This window comes from Motacilla alba, chromosome 12 (assembly GCF_015832195.1).
Source record: "Motacilla alba alba isolate MOTALB_02 chromosome 12, Motacilla_alba_V1.0_pri, whole genome shotgun sequence".
In the NCBI taxonomy this organism is placed as follows: domain Eukaryota; kingdom Metazoa; phylum Chordata; class Aves; order Passeriformes; family Motacillidae; genus Motacilla; species Motacilla alba.
Genome location: NC_052027.1, coordinates 2,848,901 through 2,857,323, shown reverse-complemented (window position 1 = coordinate 2,857,323; position 8,423 = coordinate 2,848,901). Strand labels below are relative to the sequence as shown.

At 44.9% G+C, this 8,423-nt stretch overlaps 1 protein-coding gene across 1 annotated transcript in view; it reads left to right on the top strand.

The window, feature by feature from the left end:
• Positions 1–2,871: 2,871 nt before the first annotated feature.
• CHL1 (cell adhesion molecule L1 like) overlaps positions 2,872–8,423 on the top strand; it is a 145,591-nt gene continuing 140,039 nt past the window's right edge. The window contains exon 1 of the mRNA XM_038149004.1: positions 2,872–2,892. The gene's annotated coding sequence lies outside the window, so the exon portion shown is untranslated. The remainder of the gene's footprint in view (positions 2,893–8,423) is intronic.

Here is an 8,423-nt window from a genome sequence, read left to right as displayed (position 1 = left end):
TGAATAAAGAGGGAGGGAGCAGCGAGTGAACCAAGGGTGCTGGGGAGAAGCAGAGAGGAGCTGCTCCATGCATGGACTGCAGAGAAGGTGGGGTAGAAAGCCCCCAGAGAGATTAATCATCTCTTTTGCCCTTTTTTTGCAATCAGACACATTTTCCTGGCCTGCTCACACGAGTCCGTGTGTCTGCCAGCTGCCTCTTGCAAGCCCTGAAAGAAGTCATTGAGTCTCTCTGAGAAAACTGCCTTGGCTCATGGGCTCAGACCATCAGACTGACTCCACACAGGGCTGGAGCTCCAAGAAAACCACTCTGATCTGCCAAGCAAGGAACTGGAAGCAGAGGTTTGGAGGATGCTTGTTACCCCAGATAAAATAACACACTTGGAATTATTATCCCCAGCCTCAGAGCACTGAGAGTTGTTGAATTTCCTCAGGTGTCCTTCTCCAAGTCACCACTGTCATCCTGGCACGGGTTTGTATCTTCAGGTCTTTGATGCTGCAGCTTCAGGAAATGAATGGAATTTAAATTTAAGGAAATGAAATGGAGAAACATAAGGGATGTCCTAACAAAATGTGCACCAGGGAAAATGGGGTGTAATGAGGCATCCCCTCAGGCAAAACCTCTGGCATTCAATCAGCAGGGTGATGCTGCACATGCCTACAGGTGGGTACAGGAATCCACACCAGCAGGATTTCCTATGGATATGGCCATCCTAGAAATGCCTCTGTGAGAGTGATTTTGGCTCTCTGTGCTAGTTTAATCTACCTCCAAAATAACATTCTCATCTTTATTCAGCTTTGAAGCTGCACAGAGGGATCCCCTGTCTACCTGCCCTCCTTGCACATCCAGGATTCAGCAGCTCAGCAGCCCTTGGACAGCCTGTTTCCATAACAACAGAGGAGGAAAAACCTGAGAAGTACTCACTGCATGCAGGGCTCTGGAGTGGCCTCCAGAGGGGCATCAGGCTCCTGAACCCCCCCAGGCTGGGAGGAGACCCCAGAGAATTCCCTCCCACCTCCCTTGAGGGAAACTTCAACTCTGTCGAGGTGGGAACTGGAATGAGCAGCTCAGCTCTGACCCTCACATAGGGGCTGCTGCCTTTCAGCTCCATCATCCATTAATTTTCATCCATTATCCTTCTGCTGTGCATCCTCCTTCCCCCCTCTTCCCCAGGGCAATATTGCCTCAATCCCCCCATGCAGACTCTCCAGGCACCCTCTGCTCCCTGGGGACCCTGGGCTGTGTTTAAAGAGCACCCAGGAGGTGTCTGGGAGCCCCAGGGACAAACCTCCCTGGCCAGTGAGACCTTCTGAGAGCCAAGGGCACCGTGGAATCACAGAACAGAATCACAGCACTGTGAAAAAAAACCCTCTTTATTCTATAAACCACACATTTGTATTGCCAACATTCCCCATTCCACTGTCATTGCTTGCCCCAGCCCCTGCCTGATTTCTGTATTTTTGGATCTTGTCTCAGGAGTGAGCACACAGCCCACACAACGCTGAGCTCGTGGTCATTACTGCAACAGAAATAATAATAAACGATTCTGCAAACAAAACAAACCCCGTGCAAATTGGGCAGCAAAGATGCCTCTCTAACAGCTCTAATTGAAGGCAGGTTGGTGTTTTATTTTTCCTGGTGCAGAAGTGACTTGCTCACTTAATGAGCAGGGGTCTCGTTCTGATCAATGTATCCCAGTTTCACAGGGCATCACTCCTGATTTATCCCAGCACTCAAACCACGCTCCTCTCTTACTCAGCTGTCTTTTTTTCTTCATTCCAGCTTGTCTTTGCCCTTTCTGGCATCCATAACTCCAGAGGCACGAGTGAGAGCACTTACTCAGCACAGGTGAAAAGGCAGCTGCCAATTAAAGCCCTGTAACTCATGGTCCTCCCCGGGCCAGGCAGAGCCCTGGAGTGGCAGCAATCCATTTATCCTCTCCTTGGGTCACACTCCAAGCCAATAACCTCATCAGTGTAAACACCCTTAAGCTTCCTTATCCCCTTCATCACACTTTAAGCCATATTTTACTTTCTCCTGCCTTTTGCATGCTGAAATTGCAGTTTCCCCATGGCCTTGCACAACTTATCCCCCTGACTCTGCAGTCACCCCACAGAGTGAGTGGAAGTCTCTGGCTTCCCACTTTTACCTCATTTTCTTTGGTGGAGCAAAAATAGATTTTCTGGGAGGCACACAAGCCAAGTTTCCCTGGCCATGAAGGGAACTAATGCTTAGGACAAAGAGAATTATTTCTCTTGAAGGATAAATGCTTGCCATAAAACTGCAGGGGAAATATTGCATTTCACCTCTGCTGTTGTCATGATCAGCTTCTAATGAGTTAATACACGACATATTTTAAAGAGAAAACATAGTTCCTATCTAAGACTACTCAATTTTGAGCCACATTGATCAATTAATGTGTTAGGAGCCATCACAGGTGCCCCCAGGGGTTATCTTGGCTTTATTGCAGCAGGATTTAAACCCAGCCTTGACTGAGAGGTCTGTGACCACATCTAGGCCTGGTTTAAAGGAGGCTTTGTCAGCACTGGGCTTGTCCCAGCCCTCAAAACCCTCTCTGGAGATCCACAGCCATAAATCTGCAGCTTGCTCAGTGTTTTAAATCCAAATAACATCTTTTAATGAGAAAACATGAGTCAAAACACTGAAGTGTATTTCTCGCTGGGTTTTGGTTTATTCTCTTCCTCAGTGTATGAGTCACTGGCAGCATTCACACCTCCAACCATTGCTTTGAATATTTCAGGGGATTTTTTTTTTTTTTATTTGAAGACATGAATTTATTTTTTTAAATTTTATTCTGTCTCAGCGGCTTGTGATGAACACAACTCCCTATCCCATTTTACATTTCAATGTGCAACATGAAAAGTGTGTTTCAGGTAAGTCAATACTGTCTTCTCTTTAAATGCATAACCTGCTTGGAATTTGGAATGTATTTTCAACTGTTTAGAGCTTTCTAACCAGCACTGCTAATATTTAATTGAAATTTAAATAACATTAAACAGCAAATAATTATCTTGTGAGTGTCTTGTGCCATCAACACGTCACCTTTGGGCACGTGGTGACACTTTTTCATTTTCAGGCCATGCTAAAGTGTCACCTAAGGGTGACTGTGGGGAAAAAAAAAAAAAATCCATCTGGGGTGGATTTATGTCTCCAGTCTGGCACCAGAAGAAGCTGAAACTCCCCCAAATTTTGCCAACTCATGGGTGTTCCAGAGCCTTGTTTTGAGAGCTCGGAGCTGTGCCAGAGAGCAGCACTGACAGCAGAAATTAAATTCCAGCGTGTCCCTCTGCCCATCTGGAAACAGCAATTCAGGCTGGTTCCCATTGACCTCACAAGATTAATTGGCAGTTAATTGCCTTTATATTCTAATTTTCCACCTAAGGGCCCTGAAGTGTTTCCACTGCTGGGCATGCAGAAAGGCATCTTCGTGTGGAATTAAAACTTGTATGAGTGAAACAATTCTGATCAGAGGGACCTGCTTCTTTTGAGGTCTTATTTTGTCCTTTCATCCCTGATGACTCCAGCTTTGGAAGAGACAGGTTAGCTTACAAGGATTTCCTTTCTCAGTGCTTTGTGTCAGAGGTTTTTGGCTTTGCTTTTGCTGCAGCTGCATTATTTAACATCCTTCTCTTTATTTTCAGTCAGTTCAATCTCTTGGCAACAAGGGTGGAGAACAAATTGATTTTCAAGAAATATATAAGATTATATGACTGACTATTGCAAGAAGAGAAAATACAGTCCCTGAGTCCCTTATAAATTGGGAGATAATTAACAAGTGAATGCTGCAACTATTTGGATTAGAATGAGATGTAGCCAGGCAGGAAAGTCAGAAAAATCAAAACTGAAAGAGTTTTTTGTTTTATTTATAATTTGAAAGAAAAGGGTAACTTCACCCTTCCTGCTCCCCACACCAAGGGAACATGTAAGGCTTTCAATGTATTTGAGATGGCACAGGGAAGGAAAGTCATTTTAGCAAAGGTAAGAGAAACACCAACAGTTTGAGAGCTCAGAGCTTTACAGAGGAGTGAATATCTCTGTCTGGAAACAGTTCCTTTCAGAGAAGTTCCTTTGGTGCAGTGGTGATTGCTGTCATCCTGGGGAAATGATGCCTGGCTTGCATTCCTGCCCAGAGGTTGGATGTTGGCATGGGGATTTCTTTCTCTGCTGCTTCTCTAAGGGATGTGTGTGACTCCTCAGTGTGGATTCTCTGCAGGGCTGTGCCATGGGCCTTGGGAAGGCTTGGTTCTGCCAGCAGGCAGAGGTATTTAATGTAGATTGTTGGGTCTGCCATTTGCCAATGGTTACCCATTTGTGTTACACGTGCATTTAGCAGGACACCTTTAAAATGTCTTTTTTTGGTGTGCATTTCACTGCTTTAGTGTGCTCTACAGAGCCACTGCCAGAGAAACTCCTGTGAGCCCAGCAAAAAAAGCCAGGTGGCAGAAGGACTGAGAGAGCAGATCCACCAAAGCTGAAATCTGGGAGCTGTTAGAGAAGATGGAGACACTTAGAAAAGGGTCCAGGAGGAATTTCCAGCTGATGGGAAGGGTCAGAGGCAGATTAACTTCAAGGAGCTGGAAGTCAGCTCAGCTTGGACTTCATGGAAACTTTAAATCATTAAATAGGTGTGTACTTCAGCAGGAATCTCAACACGGAGGTTCCTGGATTTGACAGATTTGGAGGTTGGGTTTGGCAGGGGTTTTTCCCTGGTTTTGCCTCCCCTCCCTGCTGGAATTACCCAAGCAAGGAAGCATTTGTAGGATGACATCTGTCTCCTTTTGCTGCTGATTTCTGAGGGAGCAAATCACCTCCTTGAGGAAATTTTGAAGCCCTCAAGCAGGACATGGCTGCTGTAACAGGAATTTTCCTGCTCCATCCCAGAGCTGGACAAAGCAGCAGGGATAAGATGTTTGCTACAGCTGCAGCCACCTCAGAGTTGGGAAAGTCTCAAAACCAGTTTCCTTTTGCTGGCAGGACTTGGATTCATGGGTTTCTTTTGAGGTGACCTTTGTGCATCCTTGGCTCATTCCAGGCTCCTCTTGGCCAGGATCTTGTGCTGAGCTGGGCTTTTGCCACTGCTGGGCATCAGCCTTTGTGATCAACTGACAGGAACTTCTCATATTCTACATCCCCAGTTCAATCTTCTTTCTCTTGCTAAAAAGGATTTTAAAGAAAAATATCTGGTCTTGCTGTCATAATGGCCCATGACAAATGATTTACCACAAGTAAGAAAATTTTGCTAATGCAAATTTTTTCAAAGCAGAGAGTTTAATTAACTCTCTGCTTTGGAGAAAAAAAAAAAGACACAAAATACAAAAGCAATAGAGACTTTTTATATTTAGTTCATATTCTCTGCTCATTCAGTTCTGGATTTTGTAGCCCTCAAAGAGATAAGGTTAAACCTGTGGCTTTTAAACCCCTCTGATTTATGTCCCACTCAGAGTGTAGGATCTCTGCAGGGATCCCAAGCCCATGACTTGAATTCCTTGTCCTTGCTCCATCCCATTGCATTTTCTGGATACTCTGGGAAAATCTCCTGCTTGCTCACAGCCAGCTGACCAAGGGGTAAAGTCACCCTGCACCACCTCACTTCCTCTTAGGTTTGATCTGAAAGTTTTGGAAGTATTTATCTTTTTTATTTAAATACTGAAAAAAATAATGCTAGACTGCCTGCACAGTCTATTGAAATAATTACTATATATTCTCATTCATTACAAATATAATTCTGAATATTTGGCTCATCCCCAGCACTTTAAGTCCTTACTTTCATTCTTGCAAGGATATAATTTTTGACCCACACTCATCATCCTGCCTTAGTGACAACATTTTCAGTATTTACTGGGTGATGCTTGTTTTTAATAAAATTTCTTGGTTTCCCATAACATGAATTTATATATATATGCGTGAAAGGTAGAAGGGTTTGCTTTTTTAACAGTGTTTTCCCAATTATTCTATTTGATATTCCCATTACTAGGGGTTTTTTTCTCGTTGAATGTCTTGTCTGAAGGACACTGAAGAGGGATAAATCATTTATGTGCTCTGTTACGTGAGAATTGCCAATATTTTTGAAGAGGCCTCACGTTGTTGGTCAAGCTATCGCTTCCCTGCTTGCATAATAATTTTGTATGACTGCTCATAGCCTGACTGTGCACAAAAAAAATTGCTTTAATCTTGAATTATTTGTATGCTGTTGTTTCCTGAGCCCTCTAGACTTCTGGAACTTTGTCTGTCTGGTGGAATTTAAAAGCAGGCAGAGTTGTAATTGGAAAATGTGTGTCATAGCTTGCAGTGTTTAGAGGCAAATTGTCTGGGCTGAAATTGCTGATGCAGGTGACCTATTGAACACCCTGTGAGCCACCAGTCACATCAGATTGGTGCAGGAGCACAGGCAGCACCAACTGGTTCAGCAAACACCCATCTATTTTGGGGGCTTTTACGTGGATTTTAATGCAGGGTATTGTAATAAAATCAGCTCCACGGACGTAAAAAATGGGAGAATAGAAATGACAGCATTAGCCAAGCCCACTGTTGGTCCCTGTCTGAGATCAGGGCCATTCCCTCTCCTCTCATGAAAACCAAATGAAGGCAATCATCCTGTCCCCGTGTCTGCCCAGTTTGGGAGGGGGTGCCTGGTGATTCTGGTGGAGCTGTTTCTGTTCAGAGCTGGGACTGCTCGGGTCCAAGGGTGGCTGCAGTAATTCTGTAAATGCCTGTTGTTGCTGCAATCCAAACGGGTTTGATTCTCAGCTAAAAACGTGCACAAACCATTTCTTTACAACCTTTGCCTTTATTTTTGTTGTGTGTGTTTTAACAGCACGGGGTTATTGCAGTAGAAATTTTGTGGAATTTACTCAGTTGACCTTGACAGGAAGAAAGGGGAAAAAAAAAAAAAGAAAAGAAAAATTGCCACAAAGCATTTTATTCAGCAGTTGGTGAGCAATAGGTCTCATCCACATGGCTGCAAAAACACCACTGTGCTCATGGACTGCCCAGGCAAAGGCTCCACTCTCCAAATCCCACCTCCACACTGGCCAGGGATCAGAGCAACTGCAGGACCTCTCTGCTGAGGTTTTGTCCAGTGAGCAGCAGCTTTTGTTGAGGAATAGGAAATCTTTATTCCTGGGCCCCTTTAATCTCTTCCACAAACGAGTGAGATCGATGCCGTTGTCCTGACGTGAGTCACGGCTCCATTTCTCTAAATATTGCAGCTTCCTCCTCCTGGGCTTTGTGCCAGCTCTTGCAGGGACCAAAGATGTGCTTCCACACAGCTCTTTTTGTGAGGTGCACTCACTTTTCCCAATAAATGTCCTCGTTCCTCTGCAGGACAGGGCACTGGACAGGGGCTGCTCTCCCTGGGAGGGTGGGGAGGATCTGGAGGGTGCCCAGAGAAGCTGTGGCTGCCCCTGGATCCCTGGAAATGTCCAAGGCTGGGTTGGACAAGGCTTGGGGCACCTTGGGATGATGAAAAGTGTCCCTGCCCATGGACTGGATGAGCTCTAAGTCCCTTCCAACCCAAACCATTCTGGGATTCTATGGCTAATCAGGAATACTCAGCTGTGGCATCACTGGAGCTCAAACTGCCCTTCCATAAATTCTGTAACAGAAGTGAGGCCCAGTTTTGCCCCAGCTTGGCTCAAGGGAATCTTCAATTCTGCTGTTGCTTCAATTCTTCAATTTCTGCTGGATGAAATGTCCTCCAGAGCTGAGTCTGTCTGTCCTGAAGCAGGGTACAAACTTGTGTGGAGCTTGCTGGTCCAGCTGGGAATTAAACCTAAATCCCCATCCCCAGGCTGAGCTCTCTCATCTCCTGCTGTGCCTGTTTTTCAAGGAAAAGACACCACGACCTCCTTTTTTCATGGAAACATATGGAAATGTGTGCTCGGCCATAGGATACACGAGCCAGCCCACTCTGTGAGTTGTTTTCCATCCTGATCTTTGGCCCTGGACCTGTGGATGAGCCCCCTTGCCTAAATGATCTTTCAGATGCGCTGCTACGTTCCTGCTCTTAAGTGTTGTGGAGTTGTTTGGGGTTTTTTTTTGATTTGTTTTCCACCTAGATCTTGCTGCTTTCTTTCAGGAGGACTGTAGGAAACCAACTGGAAAACAAGTACCAAATATTTCCCTCAATTTGAGCCTAAATCTCTTGGTGTTTGCACAGCAGACAGGCAGCTCGCTGTGTTTTGGTGTCAGATTTGTTATTACAGATTAAATCAATTGTCTGGCTGCAGCAGCAATTCCCCCCCTTGTAATGCACTTAGGCAGTTGTGAAATCATGGACTCAGTGGTGGGAAAACCAGAAAATTCTCCATAACCCCTCCAAGCAATCAATTTATGCCCTGAAGCATGAGATTTGATTACCATTGTTATTATCTTAGCTAGCATAGTTACAAATGTTATTAGCAGT